This window comes from Parasteatoda tepidariorum, chromosome 1 (assembly GCF_982258835.1).
Source record: "Parasteatoda tepidariorum strain Cologne lab strain chromosome 1, Ptep-v5.0, whole genome shotgun sequence".
NCBI lineage: Eukaryota > Metazoa > Arthropoda > Arachnida > Araneae > Theridiidae > Parasteatoda > Parasteatoda tepidariorum.
The window spans coordinates 27,819,276-27,840,757 of NC_141755.1; the positions used below are offsets into that span (position 1 = coordinate 27,819,276).

At 28.9% G+C, this 21,482-nt stretch overlaps 1 protein-coding gene and 1 long non-coding RNA gene across 2 annotated transcripts in view; both read right to left on the minus strand.

Annotated features, from left to right (window-relative positions):
- Window positions 1–21,482, minus strand: part of LOC107436524 (uncharacterized) — a 119,037-nt gene that overhangs the window by 55,514 nt on the left and 42,041 nt on the right. The gene's annotated exons all lie outside the window — the stretch shown is intronic.
- Window positions 2,607–4,975, minus strand: LOC147816347 (uncharacterized). The gene is made up of 3 exons (XR_015432979.1): window positions 4,755–4,975; window positions 4,031–4,176; window positions 2,607–2,754 (listed from the first exon to the last, which is right to left on the minus strand). It is a non-coding gene; the product is annotated as an uncharacterized LOC147816347 (long non-coding RNA).

The following is a 21,482-nucleotide window of genomic DNA, read 5'->3' on the forward strand; positions in this document are numbered from 1 at the left end:
AACTCATTAACGGAAAACACTCTACACAAAAAACCATTGTACATACAGCTATCAAACTTTTTGAGCCGTTTCGTATAACCCTCTGAAGTGTTATGAACCTCAACTTAAATGATATCATGAAATTAAAAAAATTTATGGAGTGTTATGCATATTTTTCCAGTTTTTTTCACATTTTCTTCACATTATCTACTGCAAAATATCTCATAAAACAAAAAATAATATAGTTATCTGAATTCTGGAGGTCTGTTACATAACCACCAATACAAGAAACAATCTCTGAAAGTTTGAAGACAAATTTATAATAATTAGTTGAGTTATCTTGTTTTCCGTAGACAAAAAACAGTAAAATTTTCATTTTGAGAAAAACACAATTAAAGTTTATAATTACATTTTTTCTAAAAACTATGAATGTTTGTCAGTAGGAAGTTATTATATTTTATAGGGGGCACATTCCTTCACACATTTTCTTAGTTTTATTTAACGTAGCGATATTTTAACGTATTATTTAGCGATATTTTAAAGTATTTAGTGAATAACATCAAAAGTCTACTACTTATAAAGCATTTAACGCAGGAACAATTTTTTATTAAACAACCATCTTACTGTATTTTCACACTTTAATATATATGTCTAAATATAGTTTTTATTAATAATTAGAAGTAAAAAATATTTTTTATAATATTTATAATAGCTCAAATCTAGAATTTTCTTCTAAGTGCTATTTGTTATCATAGCAAACCGGACAACATAATGAAGCTAATATTATCATCAGGATCTCAATATCAATTATTCGATTGCCACACAGATTGTTTTTATCCAAAGGCATCAGTTCTTTATTGACATCCATAGAAATCGATAATTTTGAAGAGGTTGAAGTAATAGATTCATCTGCTTTACACAATTTTGAATAAATGGTATAATCAACTTTATTCAAATCATCGCTTTTGGTGGCATGTTGATTACCATAATATTTACGTTTCTTAGATCGAGAAGTATGTCCTTTACCCATTTCAATAAATTTATCAAAATAAATAACAAATTTTTTTGAAAGAAATCAATAAATTTCTTCAAAATAAATCAAAATCAAGATATAGAAAGTACGCTTCAAATGTAAACAAACTATCAGAAAATATGCTAACTTTTCATGTTACCCACAAACAGTAACCGCGAAACGTAAAATCTAATTAAAATATAATTCAGATTATTAGCCGTGAGTTTAAGAGCTTTTAAAAATTAAATATCTAAGAAAAAGAAACACACAAATAGAAATGGAACCGAAACTATTACCTACTACCGGCTTCATTTTTGTAATTTCCGGTAAGTTGGACAGCTGTCATCTGTTACTAAAATAGCTATAACTAAAGTTCTGCTTGACGTGCATTCAAAAACAAAACAGTTTTGAAAACTAGAAAAATTGGGCATTATTATAAAGCAATAAAATAAAAAAGTGATTTTTTGTGAAAATCCTCTTTTTTAAGGTAGTCGGATACCTTAAGTTACATACAATTTAAATCTCAGTGAAAGGAATTACATTGTTTGTTTTTTTTTTAAATTTTTGCTTAATATTATCATAATTTTTTCTAAAAAAGCAATAATTTCATATATTAAGGACCTTTAGATTTCTTTAAAAAAATATCAATTAAAAAAGCCTCATTTAAATAAATTTAAAATAGGGTGCATAGCCAAATTTTTCAACAAAAAATAAACACTTTTCACAAGCACTCAAAAAATATTTGTAAGCACTTCGAAAAATATTATAATTAGGCAGGGTTGGCAAGTTTTTGACAGTTGATCGTATAATCCGGTTTTATTTACAATGACGAAGACGAGTGCGCGTCACAAACGATGAAATTAACAAGAGAAATGAAATTTTCTATAGCTAATAGAGGAAAAAAAAGTGACAATGTTCAGTTGGTCTCCGTAATCAGCAAAAGTTCGTGAGATTTTTCGATTACATTACAGAGAGCAGAAAATGAAGTCTGAAATTGAGAATCTCTTGCAAAATGCAGCATTGTTTCACACGAGAATCAAAAATCCTTACCTCTGAATCCACTTCAGTATACGCAAGTGCGGACCCGCAAGTATTTCATCAAACATGTAAAACAAATGGTGTTTTCATACACTACACAGACCGGCGGTACGCCAAATAGATAGGGGTTGAATTAATTGTGAAAACGTTGAGTAGGACAATGTCTTTTTGCATAATTTGTGGCGAAAATCAACATGGTGAAGAAAAATATCACATTTCGGAAAAGGGAAAATTAAGCACTTTTTGAAAACACCCAATGTAAAAAGGACATTTAAGAGCTTTTAAAAAACAAAATCGAAAATAAGCACCTTTAAGCATTTTTTAAAAACGCTACACAGCCTGTAAAATAATCTGTACAATTTCCATACCTAACAGCAGCTAGGTTCAGAAAAAGGTGCTTATTGGCAAATTAGCATTAAGATGAAAAATATGTTACCTAAAAGTTTAAGATTTCTCCGTCTCTTTTTACGGAATAATTAAGAAATCATAAAGTAGAATAGAATACCTACATTTTAAACGCAGATGTTAAATCAATTTACAAAACACAATTTATTTTTTGCAATAAATCGACAAGAAAAAAAATTCAAAATAATTTATTAACAAAATAATTTATAAAGTTTTTTCAATACGTTTAGGTTTATTAAAGTCGCATATCTTTTCTGACAGAAATCTGCTTCTTTCAATAAGGCTCATGGATTTTGATTCCATGTATAGTCTCATTTGAGCTGTAATAAAAATAAAACAAAATTAGTATTTAAAATTTATTATGTATATGTCGACAAATCATTGTTTTTGTTTATTTTTTTTAATATTACACATTGGTAAATGTATTAAATAGTGCAAAGCTATATATATGTGTGTGTGCATGGATACATGAATGCACACACACCACCGTCAGCAAGTCTGAACTAAAATAAAGTTTTTGATAATTCATAATAATTTAGTCAACAGCTTTGACATTCTATCTGCTATAGACAAAAACAATAGTTTGTACGAATTGAATTTGCAGCCTGTTTCTAAAGAATCAATATTTACAGTAATCTCAAAATGTTTCTAAACATTAGCTAAATTTCATAATTAAAGGAGAAAATATGCTTTTTTTTTACTATATTTTCACTTTGTCTTATGGACCTACTTTTATCTCCTTTACTTGTAATAAAATATATTTTAAAATTGCAAAGCTAATAGTAACTTCAAGAAGCAAATCAATAATATACTTGAAAACTGTATTACTGTAAAACTATAATGAGTACTGAAAATAACTGTAATAACTGCTAAAAATGCATTAAAAACTAAGAATAGCTAAATAACTATGGAGAAAATGGGCTATAAAATGGAGTAAATTGAGGATAAGGTGATAACTAAATTCGAACATCGGGTGTTGCACTATTATCAGAATTCAACAAAAATAATTTGAAAAATCATACCGTGATAACAAAAAAATAAATGGTAATAAGTTACTATTGAACAATTATTGGCAAAAAATAATACTTAAAGATGGAATTGTCAATAATCGAGGGCCACTAATTCTAAATTTCCCGATTGTAACACATTAAAAATATTCAAACTGAAAAAAAAAAATTCGTTGAAAACTATATTTACCATCTTTATTACTTTCATATCATTATGAAAATGAATTGATCAATAGCATTGTCGTTTTATGTTCAATGAAAGAATGATATTCCAAAACCTTAAAATAATTTAAATTATTGCATATAAAACGTCACTACTAAAAGTGAAATCCATTTTCAATCTTGTGGAGCATAATTTCAAGCCATTAGAGTGTAATATCGATAGTAACTTAGTTACTACTATATTAACTAATTTTTTTTAACATATAGCTGGGTACACTTATTATAAATACATTGGTTACATATATTATAAAAATAAATATTTGTTAGACCAAAATTAGAAGTAAGTTGGAAAATACCAGATAGTTGACATTCCTTTCTGGAACTCATAGAAAACCAATTAGAAATATGAATATAAGGAAATACTTACATGGGTTTTGTTCCCTTTATTTCTCTTTTTTTCCTTTTATTCTTCAGTTGAGGATGAAGATCCGTTTTTATTAGTGACTTGAAAGGGTTTAAGAGGGATCGATGGCCTTTTTTGGCTTACACTACTTATCAAGTCTTCAAGAGTAGCTAAAAAAAAATATTAAAAAATTTAAACAGGAAGAGATCATTTGGCATTTCTTAAAATAACAAGGTTAATTATTATTATGCAAGGTTAATTATTTATTACACCTCTTGCTCCTGCACAATGATAGAATTTTTTATTGGTTACAAATTACATTAAAATGACAATATAATTAAGATGTAAATAATGTAGGATGCAAAATGTGGAGTTACAATTTATTTTGAAACTAACCACATTTTTAGGCACCTGTTGCGCTTACATAGAAATATTTCAATAAATAATTTGAAATGATTTTATTTCAATTAGAATAAATGCAGCTAAAAACATGAATCGAATTACAGGTTGAAAATAGAAACTTACATAAAAGTAGAGCTTAGATAAATTTCAATTCATCAATAGTAAATTTTTAAATATTTAAGTATCGTTATTATTTCTGTAGGGCTACTAGCAAATTGCTAATTTTGTTATAAAAAAAATGGGCATAGAAAATAAATTTTTATTCGAAAAAATATCTCGTATTCTCATAATTTGATTTCGATTTAATTCACTGACAATTTAATAATAAGAAGAAAGACTAACTCACCTTCTAGGCGCAATACATCAGCACTGTAGTAGGATGTTCCTTTAAGTCTGTCCCATGAGTCTTTAGGCGGCACTACCATTTTCTTAAGATTTTCAACTTCCTCTTGATTAACAAGAAGATCCGGACACCAAAAGACCTTTTGGTCTTCTTGAAATCTTTTGTCGATTTGGGGAATAGGTTTTTTATAAAGTTAATGGGGACGTAGTACCTTTTCCCTCACTGATCATGATAATTCACGTAAGCGAACATTTCAAAAAATTATCCACAAAGTATCAACAAAATAGTTAATGTATGGAAGAGCGAATTAATTAAGAAACAAAATTTCCCACATGCAAGAATTCTACATTTCTCTCGAGACAGTTGTGAAATATTATGTGCTTATGCGCACCGAATTTTTTGTTAAATAATTTACTTATTATATATCAGTTTATAGAAGATAACGAGAAGATTTTTGCGGTTGCCATGGTAATAGCTTGGAATGTAAATAGTTTTTGAGTGAGTGTAAGATTTTAAGATTGTAGTAGTTTGCAACCGATTTCCTAAATGATCTAACAAGGGAAACTAGGGAAGTGTGACTCGCCAATTTTGAAATAAACTAGTGGGATGTATGCCTTATGAGGAATAATTTTAGGGGGCAACATTCGTTTCGGCCCATAGAGGGTCCTATGAGAGATAAAAAATAATTAAGTATGTAGAAAAATTGGTATTTCATTACTTCAATGCAGACTATTAGTTATTGTAATTATCTTATACTCCAATTAATTTTATGGTACTTTCACGTACTATATAATGCATATTTATTGTCAAAATTGATTTCGAAAATTTCATATATCTGTAGTTTTTCAGGAAAAAAAAAATTGGCATTTTTAAAAAAAAAAAAATTGGCATCGAATTTTTTAAATTTTTTTTTTCAAAAAATTTTCCAATATTAAAACTAGTAAACAGTAATAAATTTCATTTATATGAGAGTCGAAATATAATACGCATTTTCCCAAACTGATGAAATTTTTTCATATTTAATGTGTATCCAAAAATGTGATTTATAAAAAAAAATTTTTTTATATATTTTTAAGTCTTGCAAAAAAATCTGAAATAATTTATGTGATTGCATACGTGATGCAATTAAATTGCATTTATAAAAATGTTTTCAAATTTGTTTGAACTTAAAAAAATATTTCAGTTTTCAATGATTTTCTTTTTTTCTTGAAAGGTCAACCGTACTATATAAACAAAATTTGTAAGTATTTGTCGCTTTAATAGACACATTTTTTTTCTTAATTTTTTTTATTGCACAACTGGAAAAAAAAATGAAGAAAAAAAAAGTTTCAAAAAAGTTTAAATTTTTTGCCAAAAAATTAACATATTATAAAAAAAAAATTGTCCTGTGAATTGTTCAATATTTTGTCAAAACATTGCTATTTTTGAAATATTACTCATACAATTATCTTTATACCTGATATCCTAGCTAATGCCAACTTTTAAAAATAAATATTTCAAAAATTAGCTAGGATATCAGATATAAAAGTAATATTATAAAGATAGCAATGCTTTGACAAAATATTGAACAATTCACAGGACATAGATATCAACGGATTTTCCACTTAAAAGTGACATATCACTTCAAATTTTGTGTATACAGTACAGTTGATCTTTTATGAAAAAAATCCAATTGAAATATTAAACATTTTAAGTTCAAATTTCCCGCCAAACAAATTTGAAAACATTTTTATAAATGCAATTTAATTTTATGCAATCACATAAATTATTTCAGATTTTTTTGCAAGATCTAACAATATGAAAAAAAGTTTTCTTTTGTAAATCACATTTTTGGATGTTACATAAGCTATACTGACCAAAAATTCCATCAGTTTGGGAAAATGCGTATTATATTTCGATTTTCATATAAATAAAGTTTATTACTGTTTACTAGTTTTAATATTGGAAATTTTTTTTAAAAAAAAAATTTAAAAAATTTGATGCCAAATTTTTTTTAAAAAAAAATGCCAATTTCTTTTAATTTTTTTTTCTGAAAAACTACAGATATATAAATTTTTCGAAATCAATTTTGACAATAAATATGCATTATATAGTACGTGAAAGTAGCACAAAATTAATTGGAGTATGAGATAATTACAATAACTAATAGTCTGCATTGAAGTAATGAAATACCGATTTTTCTACATATTTAATTATTTTTTATCTCTCATAGGACCCTCTATGGGCCGAAACGAATGTTGCCCCCTAAAATTATTCTTCATAAAGCATACATCCTGCTAGTTTATTTCAAAATTGACGAGTCACACTTCCCTAGTTTCCCTTGTAAGCAATTTTTTAGGCGTGCTACTTCGAATTTTCTTTTGCTATTTAAATTTTAGGAAAAAAAAGTTATTTTCAGAACTACACCTTTGTTATTTACTCCTTTTTGTGTTTTTATTTTGTTTTATTAAGCTAAATATTCTGTTTTTTCATTATTTTGTTTTGTTTAGTTAATTATTTATTTACTTATTTGTTATTTTTTTCGTTGTTTTATTCCGTTAAATTTGATTAACCAGAGCATTTAGATAATAGAAAAAAAAGAATAGCTGGATACAAACGATATTTAGATAAAACTTCTGATTCTTCCTGGAGTTACCTTGTCTTCTGGATTGGGTTCAAAACTACAAGGTACGGAGATGAGCATTAATAGTCGTAAACTCAGAATTGTGTCGGTTGTTCAAAGTCCGTTTTAAAATATAAAACGCAATGAGTCTGTGATATATATCGATAGGTTACCTATGTGAATCGGTTAATAGTAATCGGTTACTAATACTTAATAGGTTCCAATGATAAATCAATACGTCCGTGTTGGTTTACTAAAAATAAAAATTTTTTGATGGTTGAAAGTCATTAAAGCAGAATTTTTCATCATGAGATGATGATGGCCCAAGAATTTTAAAAATAACAAGTTGGTCCACCAACATATAATAAAATATATCATCTTCCAACATGACATGTTGGAACTTGTTGGCCCAAGAATTTCAAACATAACAAGTTGGTTCACCAGCATATAGTAAAATATATCATCTTCCAACATGACATGTTGGAACTTGTTTGCCCAAGAATTTCAAACATAACAAGTTGGTCCACCAACATATAATAAAATATATCATCTTCCAACATGACATGTTGGAACTTGTTTGCCCAAGAATTTCAAACATAACAAGTTGGTCCACCAACATATAATAAAATATATCATCTTCCAACATGACATGTTGGAAGTGGTTGGCCCAAGAATTTCAAACATAACAAGTTGGTCCACCAACATATAGTAAAATATATCATCTTCCAACATGACATGTTGGAAGTTGTTGGCCCAAGAATTTCAAACTTAACAAGTTGGTTCACCAACATATAGTAAAATATCATCTTCCAACATGACATGTTGGAAGTTAGTTGGCCCATCAAAATCCATTATCGCATAATGGGAATTATTGGATGTTGGTTCCCATCAAGTAGTGTTGGGCCAACAAGAAACCAACATAAACCATCAAAATATTTTGATGGTCCCATCAAGAATTTTGTCTTGGGATTGCAAAAAAAAAATTTTCAAGGAGTTTTTAAATTGTATAGACATACAAGATTATGCTCAACACTGTAAAATTGTAATTAAAAAAATTAAATTTTAAAAAATAAACAACAATTGCTGCTTCTAAATTAGAGATGCAACATACAAATATTTGGTATTTAGCCTATACTGCTGAACGCAAAATATTAATTTCGGACGAATAATGGAAGAATCGTCTGCCGAAGACAAAACTTAATTCGTTTACATCCATCTTTCTTGTTTTCTGCCCTGGAAAGAGTTTGTTCGATTAACAAAATAACAATGAAGATAAAAAAATTTGTGAAGGGTCCGATTAAAAGAAAAATCATTTTGTTAAGGGTCCGTTTTTAAGTTAAAATATTTTGTGAAGGGTCCGTTTTTATGAAAAGATATTTTGTGAAGGGTCCGTTAACGGACCCAAATTTCTTCTAAACAGACCCCTGTGAAGAGTGATTTTTGCAAAATATTTTAATATTTATAATGTTCGCAAAGTCAGCTAAAACGTTTTTTTTCCTTCTTCTTTATCGATTTTATTAAATAAAAGAAAAAAACGTATTTCAAAATCAAATTTGCCTCCATGAGATGGATAATTTACAACATAACATATAATTTACAACACAATTTTGTTTTCATGAACTAATACATATTTTAAAATCTTATTTAACTTTTACGACTTCATTATTCAAAACATTTTACTAGTGTTTGATGAATAAATTACAATGTAAAGTGACTTATATTTGGACGGTGCAAAGTATCAATCACACTGTAAAATATTCTGGATGAAATTACCTTAAAAAATATCAGCATTCAGTTCGCTGGTACTTAACATGATTATCCATACTTTTAAAAACTTTATGACATAAGAAAAAAATAATTCTCATATGTACTCGGTAAAATATGTCACTGTACTGTACTTAGTAGCAGGAATGTATTCGCAATATTTTTTTAGCAAGTTTGCATAACACGTTCTACAGCTCTTCTGTGATGTTTATTGAGTTGATTTTCTGGATTTTTTGCACAGCAAACAATGCCAGTCATTCCTCAAACGGTAAATACTTTTCGAATTTATTTTGCATGCAGATCCCATAATCTAATTTAAACTACTACTACACTGTCAGAAATTTTGATCGAGTTGAACCGTATATATCTTTCAAATTTGGTAAACGGAGAAAAAATTCTGGCAAAATGATCCAAACTGTATTGTAATGACCTTTTTAGTAAAAAAAAAAAAAAAAAACATTTCTAGTTAATTAAACTAAAATATACGATATTTAAACTATTAATTTAGTATTTTTTCCGTTTGTATGGTGACGACTTACTGGAAATCACCACACATTTAGAACAAAGTATAAATCTGAAGAATAAATTTAACCGAATAGGTTTTTATGCCATTTTTTATTTTATTATTTTAAGTTATCATGATAAAATTAATAATTTTAGCACATTTTCCCAAATTTTATCACATATTATAAAACCAAACATCATTGTTCCTTTTACCAAAATCATTACTAAAGCACTAAGGTAAAAATTACCGAGATTTTTTGTGTTCCCATAGAGCCAGAAAGACTGCGAATTTTACCATATTCAAATAGTTTTAACCATAGTTTTTTTTCTTAGTGTACAGCCTTCATAAAGCGGTAGTTTGAAACATATTATTTTATATTTTAAACTTAATTACGCACTACAGTCCGTATGAAGGTGCCAGATTCAACTTCGAACTTATTTTTATGAGAGAGGTTGAAATAGGGTAGCCTTCTTTGTTGATTATTCTCCATTTATAGAAGTATAAAAGTTGAACTTATATTTTGATTGTCTTACATTATCCTCAATCTCGAGCTATCTTGAATTACAGAGCGCAAATAAACAGCAGAAAAGTTAACAATCTACAAAAGAAAAAGCCAACTCGACACTTCTTGCAATGAAACAAATACTGATGGCATACAATTGTTTTACTTAAACTAACACGTTTGCACTATCGATGGATGCAAGGAGATGGAACCATAGTGAATGGGAGAGATAAGAATAAAAACTTCCCCCTAACAGTTTTCTTTCCAGCAATTCTCATTCCACTAATGATACCTAACACACTTCCTTTTATTTCGGACTCTATTGAAAAGAGGTAAGAAATAAATACACTTCGCTTCGGAATGCATCTCATCAGGGACCTATTCGTTCTCTCTCACGCCATTTTGTAAAGAAAAGGTTGCCAGATAAGAAACTGGCGAAATGTCGCCATTAAGGTTTAGATTTCACCGTTACGTTCTCACTTCTTCACAACGCGAGTACACGTAAAATATATATAAAACAATCGTATAAAATTTAGAGAAAAAAACTACGTTTTTCCAGTAAACTAAAAATGTGAAAATAATATTATTTTTTCCAGATTTAAAAAAGAAAAACGTAGATGGCATCACTATTTCGAGAAACGTAAAGGGAATTTTTCTGTAGCAACTTATGGCACGTTTTATATTTACAGTGTAAAAACTTACAAGAGTAAAATTTTGGTTTAAAAAAATGGTTTTATTTAATTATTTTCATTTTTTCTTCTTTCTTAGTTGTAAGCATTAATATTATTTATACCGGAAAATGTGCAAAATTTCGCTTGGTGGTAAATTTTTCTGGTGCCAATTAAAAATAAATAATAATTATAGTTCGCTAATATAATTATAGTTAATTAATATATATTATAGTTAATTAATATATATTATAGTATAGAAATAATAATTATAGTTTTTAGTAATATAATAGAATTATTTACAAAACTACTTGTAGGTTTTTCTTTTGATTAATTCAAGTTTAATTATTTTTAAGTTTTATTCAATTAAATGTTAACTTTAATAAATGGATAAAAATTTATTTCAGATAAGGTTAAAAAAAAATGTTGAATGATAAGTTTCAGAAAACTGCGAAAATTTAGAAAAATTGCTTTTCAGTATAGTCTTGAATAATCATTTGGTAAATATTATATTTTTGCATTTTAATTAACTAAAAATGCAGCAATTATTCTATGACGTATTCCAGATTTGATTCGGGATTTTTAAATTAAGCATTTTAGCGTATCGCACCCCGGCAAGAAAAGTGACACAAGTCAAAATGGTCAGTAAAAAATTGGTATGAGGTTATGTCAATGAAAATTTGGTATGAGGTTATGTCAATGAAAACTTGGTATGAGATTATGTCAATAAAAAATTGGTATGAGGTTATGTCAATGAAAAATTGGTATGAGGTTATGTCAATAAAAAATAAGTATGAAGTGCTCCACCAAGCTCAAAAGATGTCTCATCTCTAGATTGTTCCATTTCAGAATAAGTTTTATAATATTCTTTATAAGTCGATTTTTCTCAAATGCTGTTTCTTGACTTCTGTCACTTCTCTTGCCGGGGTGCGATATATACAACAAAATATGTACATAAATATTATATTATTACGCTTCAGAAAAATCCCTAGGAGAATTAAATAAGACAATTAATATCATTTTAAAATAATCAGTGATATTTAAGCGTAGGGTTAATAAGATTTCTTTAGAAGAGAATTTCGCAGAAAAAGCTAAAAAGGATAAAATTACGCCAAATACGTTCTTTTATAAAAGAGAAATATTTCCTGTTAGGAGAATAAAATCTGTCATTGGTATCTATGGAAGAGAGAAGTGATGGAAAATATCTTGAAGAGAGTTACTTCAAGAAGTTTAAGCTCGATAATTTAATTAAGAAAGGATGGCTCAAAGATTCGAATGAGGGATTATCTTTTCAAGTATTTCCTCAAACAACTCTCAAGTGAAGAAGAAGAATTTCAATTAAGACGACCGTAAATCGATTTCTGTTTGATAAAGGGGAAAAAATGAGATAAATTAGTCGCATCTAATTTCGTTCCCTGTCAGTGGAGTACATTTTAGTAAAGAGAAAACCGAACTACATATTCTTGTTACGTTTTTAAAACTGACAAATTTCGACGTATTTGAGGCTTTTGTAGCTTAATTTTAACCCGTCAGAACAGTTTACAATTAAATTATGGAAGCCTCAATTTTCGACCTAGATCTTTTTAAATTCCTAAGCCTATATCGCCAAGACTAGTCACTCACACTTAAATTTCTTCTCCAACAATACACAAAATATTTTAAGGCAAAACGAATAATAAAAATGTAAAATTGGTCACGAAAGGCACTTGGCAATTTATATATAAAATCGGTCTTGTTTACCCTGCAATCGAATACCTCAAAGTGACGTCAAAGTAGGTAAGTCATGGTATTTTTCGATTCAGAAGCCAATCAGGTTCGACGCAGGCATGACGTCGCTTACTGGTATCCGATTAAATCTGATTTAAATCACATGGTTAGGTATAATCACTTCACTTCTTCTCGAGTTGCAAGTATCCAAGTTTAAAAAAAAAATATCTAATGACGATCGACGAATATCGACAATTTAAGCATGGGAACATTGCAGTGAAAATAGCTTATTTAAAAAAAAAATTTCATTAAATAAACAAGAAAAATTCTCTGTAATATTAACTGATTGATTATTTGTCAGAGGATAGTTTAAAAAGCGAATTTTCACATGTCTAAATTTACATATATGGAGACACCTACTTCAGCGACAACAGGTCTAAACAACGTTTTTTCAAGATGATCAATGAAATTTGAAGTCATGAAATTTTTATTGTAAAAAAAAAGTTAAATATTATTATTCTGAATTTAATTAGTTTATCAAAAAAAAAAGGTACAGTGCTTAGTATTGTCATAAAAAGAAAACTCAATAAGATTAACAGCCATATTTTTAACAAAACAAAATACACAATTTTGTTGTTCTGAAGACACGTGTAATGTATTGTGTTTAAATAATTTTGATAAAATGCTAACATGTTGCGGGAACAACGTAATGAAAATTTGGCAATACATCATCGATTCAATCAGAATCTCACTAAAAAAAGCTGTAGACATGTAACAAATCTCAATCGATTCTTTTTAAGAAACTATAAAAAAAATTAAGCATTGTTTACAAGTTTTAAATAAAAATACATAAAAAACAGAATTGTTCAGTGACGTATAATTTTAATGACATTCCGTAATTTCTTTGTTAAAGTTAAAAAACTGTAGAAACTAGACGATATCAGTAATATTTTGCATTTTTGCAGAAAAAAATATGCTTCAACCTTGATACTTTTTCAATGGATGAACAGTATTGTATTTACAGCCAAGGAAAAAAATGTACACCTCATATTAATTTTGCAAAGATGTTGGTTAAGCCATATAAAAATTTCTTTTCATATCCTATCCTATTCTAAGATAGAAAAAAAAAAGCCTATTAAGGTTCTGAAAATTTAGGGGAATGATATTTCACCATAATTTCATTCAAAATGCGTTTTTCTATGCGAAATAGCCCACCATTTCATTCATATTTACTATCCTGTTAGCTATTGGTAGCGAAATCAGAACAAATTTATATTAATGTATATAAACTGAAAGAAAAAAATCAATTCTCTAAGAAACGTGATAAGTTAGTGTTACTATCACATATAAGACAAATGACTGTGAAGCCAAACCTATTTTATCAGGAGTTACATCACAAGGTTGTGGTTCATATCACGCGCGAGACTTATGATAAAGGTAAAGGGTATCGTGATAGAAGCGGTATCGACCCAACGATCTAGTGGTCAGAAAGCATCTTCTTTTTCCTTTTTGGGTCATTAAAATATCTCTTTTAGTTATGAGAAGATAGTACCTAATCTTAAGAAGAAAAAAAATATGTGTAGATAAAGCGCCAAAAGAGTCCCTTAACCTCCGCGGTATGAAAAAGAACCTATATTCCTGGTCGAACAAAAATCTAAAAATTTATTATTTAAAAATTATTTAAAGTAAAGATAAATAAATATTAAATCAAAAAAATATTCAATATTTTCAGTTATTCAATAAAATTACTAAATATAAAAATGATTTAAAGTGGAAAAAAACACATTTCGAAGAATTTCTCCCGGAGTTTAGCATCCACTTTGCCCCAAATCTAATTATATAGACCAATTTAAGATCATATAATAGACCAATTTAAAACTATATAAAAGACCAAAATGTATGAAATATTTCAAACCAAATTATATAGACTAGCTTATACAGACTTAACGAAAATACTTCAAATCAAACTATGTAGACCAACTAATATAGACTTATACGAGAGTGTTTCAAATCAAATAACTTAAAGCAACTTGTAACTTTTATAGACTTATAAGAAAGTGTCCCAAATCAAATTAATTAGACCAACTTGTAACTTATATAGACTTAGACGAAAGTGTCTCAAAAATTATATAAACCAAACTTGTGATGACATAGAAGACTAGCTTATATGAAAGTGCCCCGATTTCTTACTAAAATTTCATTTCCGAACTACGCCGTTTTATTATTTTTTCCATAATTCATTTAAGAATTATATTTTTATATATACTAGGATTAAAATGACAATGGCTTAGTAAAAGAAACAATTATAGCGTAAAACTACTACGTACACCTTCTCTTTCTACTTCGTCCATATACGCAATTTAAAAATTTAATAAATAATTCTCATTCGCAAGTGATTAAACTACAATAAAATAACAAAAAGAAGCAAATGATAGTCAGTTTAGAGACACAAAATTAATAGCTTCATATTGAAAGTAGTCTAAAAATTCTAAGATGAACCCGAAAGGTGAAATTAAAAAAAAAGTATTCAGCAACATTGACAGTGATTATAAATACTGTTTGTCAGTTAGCAAGAAGCCATCTACATTGTAGCAGCATTGAGGATTAAAATTCCGCAGTCTCATCTGCATTGACACTCACTCCGCTCCTATTCATCATCCAGAAAGAAGAGCAAGAGATACTCACCTCTTCATCCTCCACATCAATCCCCGCATCCGAGAGCAAATCCTCATCACTGGTCGTTGGATCGTCCATGGATGACTTGCACCAACGGCGTCGCCGGCAGGACGGCGACCAAACAACCTTCCCCGCCATCTGGGACATTATCTACACTACCGGACACACGCAAAAATACACAACACTCAAAATAAAAAATAACACACAGAGAAAAGAAACACGCGGAGGAAAGAAACGATCATTCCATCAGATCGAAGATGATCCACAATTTTTCTTTTTCTTCTTCAAAGTAACAAAAAGAAAGAAGACGAAATAAAAGCTGTGTGAAACTCGCCAACCGACTTCGTCGGATGAACTATCGTCTTTGTGGTGGAAAAGATAATGTGGATGAAAAGGATGAGAGTTGTTCATCATAGAGGGCGCTGAAGCAGCGTTTCAAAGAACAGAGAACACTGATAATAAAGATGTATACCAGAGGTTCATTAATATTTTGCATCTCATTTCGCCAAATTCTGGTGTTTGTTAATTTACAGAATACTTTTTGTTGATAAGCTAGTCTTACACGCATTAAAGTTACGTAATATAATATTTTATATATAACGTAAATAATTACGTAAAAACGTAAATATAATATTTTATATATCAGAAATACATTATGAGAAATGGTAAGAAAATATAATCTTATAAAACACTACTCTTCTAGAATCATATAATCTTTCTTTCTTTTTTCTTAATTAATGTATACGTAATAATTATATACTAATCTATGTAACTGTATCATTATTACACATATAATTGCATTATAAAATACCTAAAAAAATTTAAAATTTATATAAATTTTTATTAATAACTTGACTTAGCCAAAAAGATAATGATAAAGTTCAATTTCAACCACAACAGTTAAAATGCTAAGTTTTAATTTATATATATTACTGATACAAGAACGGCTTTAAATTTAGAGAAAAACATATTCATTGGAATTGGAATACTACATTTTAAAATATGCTCTCAATACCAATATCTGTGAGACCTTCCATAATATTTGTAAATTGATACTGTTTATTATTACAGAAATTATGCATTATTATTACTAGTATTATTAAAAAAAAAAGCTTTAGTTTATGAATAAAGTATGGCATATCAATAAATATCCTTTCAAAATGATAAATAAATGTGCAAGTTGCATAAAATTCCTAAAGAATATGAACTAAGAGGTTAATGTTTATTTGAGAAAGGTTATGAGTATTCATTAAAATTATGAAAATTAATTTAATATTATTGTTATTCATATGTTTAATTTATCCATACGTATTAAGATTTTTGTATAAATAATAACATGATAAATAGACAATTCTAAATATTTATTACTGTTTTAAGTTATTATGAAGTTAAAAAGAATTTTAAACATTGCAGTTAAATTAATTAACTTTTTAAAATCTTTTTAATTTAATATACAAATTAAGTAATGATAAAAGACAGTTTTAAATTTAATCTACGACTTAAAACTTCAAAATAGAAAATTCTGAAAAAATACCCCTTGAATTGTGACTTGTGAATTTTTCTTGTTTTTGAACTTTATGAACTGATTTTTTTTTTTTTTTTTTTGGTTAGATTATAAAACAGGCTGAAAATTTAGTTTTAATGTTATTAAGAGTGTAGAACTACAAAAAAAAAAATATTTTTCATCATTGATTATAACTTTTTTCAATATTGAATTCAATGCAGTACTATAAAAACAAGTATTATCACAGGAATTATTAGCAAAGTATGTTCCAAATATTAGTAGTCTTATATAGCTACCTCAAATTTAATCTGATATAAATGTTTTGTTTTCTATGAAAATAGGGAACTTGACTGGATAACTAGAATTTAATTTTTTCCCAAACAACTATTAAAGGATTTCGACACATTTAATTTAAAAACATTTTAGTAATTAATTACTAATAGTTATTTATTATTAAAAACTAAAATTATCACTTAGTGAAGCATAATAAAGCTTAACATAGTTCGTATTCTAATATTTTTTTTCCTTTTACAATTTCTTATTAATAAAAATATAACTGCAAATAAACCTTAAAATTATAATACACAGGTGGCAATAATTTATCATAATTTCCAAAGATAATGACAGCAAGCTTTCTACTATAATCAGAAATGAGTGTTCAAATATTTTAAAAAATTCGCCTAATTAAGGCTTTTAAAACCTCTTCCAGGTATTTACTTTGCTTTGAAAAAAAAAAAACACGAAAACAAAACACACAAAACATTTCCTGTCTAGATGCAGAAATTTACTATCAAAATAAAGAACCATTTTACGCTGCTGTATTTTTCTTCAAATGAGATATAAAAAAAAATAATCTTAAAACAAATGCAGCCATTAAGCAGAGAGAAGGGAAGGGTAATTAGGAAAAGGAATAAAAAGAGGAGGAATTTAATGAAGAAAAATATTTGTATTTGTTTTCGATTAGATTTAATATTTTTCAAAAAGCTGAATCCCTAGCATTAATCAACGATAAAAACCAACTTTTTTTTGGTTTGTTTATTCATTCAATAATTGCAAGAATTTTTCGGTTTTTTACAATCGTTTGTTTACCTTTGTTTCGAATATTAGTCCACATTTTCAGATTAAAAAGGAAGGATGAAAAATGTCGGCATTTTATGTATGTATAAAAAAGTAAAATTCTGATAAATATACTTTTATTTATTTTTACATCATTATTTTTTAATTATCTTTGAAAAAGGAAGACAAATGATAAATAAAATATAATTTTTTTCTTATAAGAACGATTATACAGTACTGTGTTGTGTTCGAAAAGTAATGACTTGATAAATGGGAATGATTGAATAAAGGTGTGTGTGTAATGCTGGCATTCTGAGTACTTTTTGAACACTACTGCATTCAAGATGTGCTCAGAATGGTGGAATAAAACAAAAGGTATCAAAGAATCAATTTATTCGTCAAAATTTATTTGTTTATTCCTTATTTTTTCCAAGCATCAAAAATGTTCTAAAACGGTCTTAGAAAATGCCCTTTAGAGTTCTAGAATTTTCTAGTATTAAAATTAATGGACTCAAAATAATGACCACAAAGAGGAAATTTCCTTCATAAGCAAAATGAGAAAAAGCAAATGGTGCCATATCAGGAAAATAAGGTGCTTATATAAAGTTGCATTATTTTACCTTTAAAGCAGGGAAAAAAATGGTGTTTCATGATGTATTTCATAACCACAAATTATTAAAATGCTAAATATATGCTAATTTCATTTATTTTGGCCCAACTGAGTACAAAATAATGAAAAAAGAATACAAAATATCTTTATAAAAAATTCAGCATCAAAGGGTTAAGGAAACTTTAAAATGATTTTTTCCACAAAAATGCATAAAAAAATTAAGCTTTTAAGAATTTTAAACAACCTAATAAATATTTATGTGACTGTACAATATTATTAGTTTAATGATTTTTTTATGTCAAAAGTTAATTCAAAACTTTTTATGTTAAACTGGACATACAATGACACGTATCGATTTTTGCACAGAAAATTTTAAAATCTAGCCAAAATATTTCAAAGCGAACTATTTCAAAATTAGAATTCAAAGTTTTGAAAACTTGCGATCTATCAACCTTGACTAGCTATGACTGTAAAATAATTTCTCATTCATTAATTCTTTTTTACGTAAATTGCTTCCTAGCTTTCGTATTTGAATAAAATCTGTTACACCGAGACACGTTTTGAGTTAGGTACAAAAATTTGATCACAATTTGAAAACTAATTTCAATCTATTTCTTACTTCAAATGCGAATTTCTAGGTCTCTAAAGTTTCATATTGGGGTACAAAAGACTTGAAAACCTTGAATGAAGATAAAAATAAGGAAGTCGAAACAAAGCTAGCTGTACAAAAATGAATGGCAAAAGTCCAAGCTTAACTTCTTTAAGTTTTATCACCAACTTCAAAGACCTACTTCAGTGATCCTTTCATTTTTGTACAGGTGTTTAATAACGGAAGAAAACATTGCAAGAGAAATAGCAATTTCTGGAGAGGAGCCCATTGAGTTGCAATTATTATTTAGATAACGGAATCGTTCCAACTTAATCTTTTTTCATTGTGTGACTACTCTAATATTTATTTCATAGACAGTTTAATTTTTTACAGCAAATAAATTGGCACTGTTATTAAATTTTCCATTTTTTTAACCCAATGTACCATTAATTAATTAACTTTAATTCAAATAAAAAAAATTAATTTAAAAAAATAACTAACATTGATTATGAATTAAATACAGCATGAATTTATTTTTTAAAAAAAGCAGAGGTATTAGGAAAAAAATGGGGAAAATTTTCCAACTAAGAAATATTCATATTTTCTCAATCTTTTGTTTTCTTTTTTTTCTCAACTTAGAGATGAAAATACTTTTTTTCATTGTGTACATGTGAGGGTGGAATCATACAATCGAAATTTCGATCACTTCCCGGCTAGTAAGAGCACTCAAATCTTTACAGGAGTTCCGTTCTTGGTGACACTACAAGTTTCAGACGTTTCCTGACCGTTAAAAGCAGAATTTATCGCTCCTATTCCCGTAAATAGAATTTTTTGACAGTAAAAATTTCGACCACTTTCTGTTTGAAATTCAACCGGAGTCTTAAGTCTTTATGACCATTTAAGTTTTAATCATTTTTTAATCAGTACAGCCAGAATTAATAACCTTATGATCAACAAAGGAGATAGACAACCTAGCGAATTTTCAACCATCGTCTAACTACCTAGGTTGCTTAAATTCCAATCTGAATCTATGTCTGAGGGCAATGCAAATTTCAAACGTTTCCTCACAAGAAGATATTGAAAAATGTAATTTTTCGTCATTCATAATGTTAACCATTTTCCTACTAATTAAAATGATTTATTTGTCATTTGGGATTTGTGCTACGTGTCAATCATTTCGAAAAAGCTACAAGCAGGATTTAAATGTATTTTATCCCAATGTCCGGAGAGCACGTTGGTCAATCCACTCGTATGATTCCTTACTCCAAAAGTAAATCATTCACCAAGTTAGCGCGATGTGGCCTGCAATTGTCTTCCATTAACATGACGTCATCTGCAATTGCTGCAGCTTAAAGGACTACAATAGGAATCTCATCCTATTGTAGTCCTTCAAGCTGCCTCAGGATCTCATCCCTGCATCAGCGACCGGTCAGAGCTCCGTTTCGAATGATATGGTGATCGGTGTGCCCATCAATTGAGATCATCCCTCACAGCTAAATCGTATACTTTCGAGCACGAACGTAAAACCAAAAGTAAATCATTCACCAAGTTAGCGCGATGTGGCCTGCAATTGTCTTCCATTAACATGACGTCATTTCCAATTGCTGCAGCTTAAAGGACAACAATAGGAATCTCATCCTATTGTAGTCCTTCAAGCTGCCTCAGGATCTCATCCCTGTATCAGCGACCGGTCAGAGCTCCGTTTCGAATGATATGGTGATCGGTGTGCCCATCAATGGAGATCATCCCTCACCGTTAAATCGTATACTTTCGAGCACGAACGTAAAACCAAAAGTAAATCATTCACCAAGTTAGCGCGATGTGGCCTGCAATTGTCTTCCATTAACATGACGTCATTTCCAATTGCTGCAGCTTAAAGGACTACAATAGGAATCTCATCCTATTGTAGTCCTTCAAGCTGCCTCAGGATCTCATCCCTGCATCAGCGACCGGTCAGAGCTCCGTTTCGAATGATATGGTGATCGGTGTGCCCATCAGTGGAGATCATCCCCCATCGCTAAATCGTATACTTTCGAGCACGAACGTAGGATTGTTTCTAGTACCACGTTTCCCCCAGATGAAAATACCCTTATTATCAGGATGAACAGAAAAACGGGACTCGTAAGAACAGAGAAAAGAATATTGTGCCATTCATTTCTCATCCAGTTCACATGCTCTGTTGCCGCGAAGGTGCTTTGCCGTTAACGTGATACACATCATTGATCGGCGAGTGTACAGACGTACAGGGGGAAGTCGGTTTCGGCCACTTTGTGACGAAACTGTAGTGCCAGTAGCCGAACGAAGGTGTTGTTGAATAAGAGTTACATTCATATTTCGGTGTCTTCGAACCGTTAGCGTTACATAACGGCCTTCTTTGGGCGTTGTTACACGTCTACGCCCTTGCCCTGATTTAAGGTCTTTGTGAAACTCCAATGGCTTCTGCTAATTCGGCTTATGTTTGGCCTACCTCTAACCGACCAACAACTCTCCAAGCTTCTGATTCGGTTTTAAATGACTTCGTCAAGCCATCGCACTCATCGAAACAACG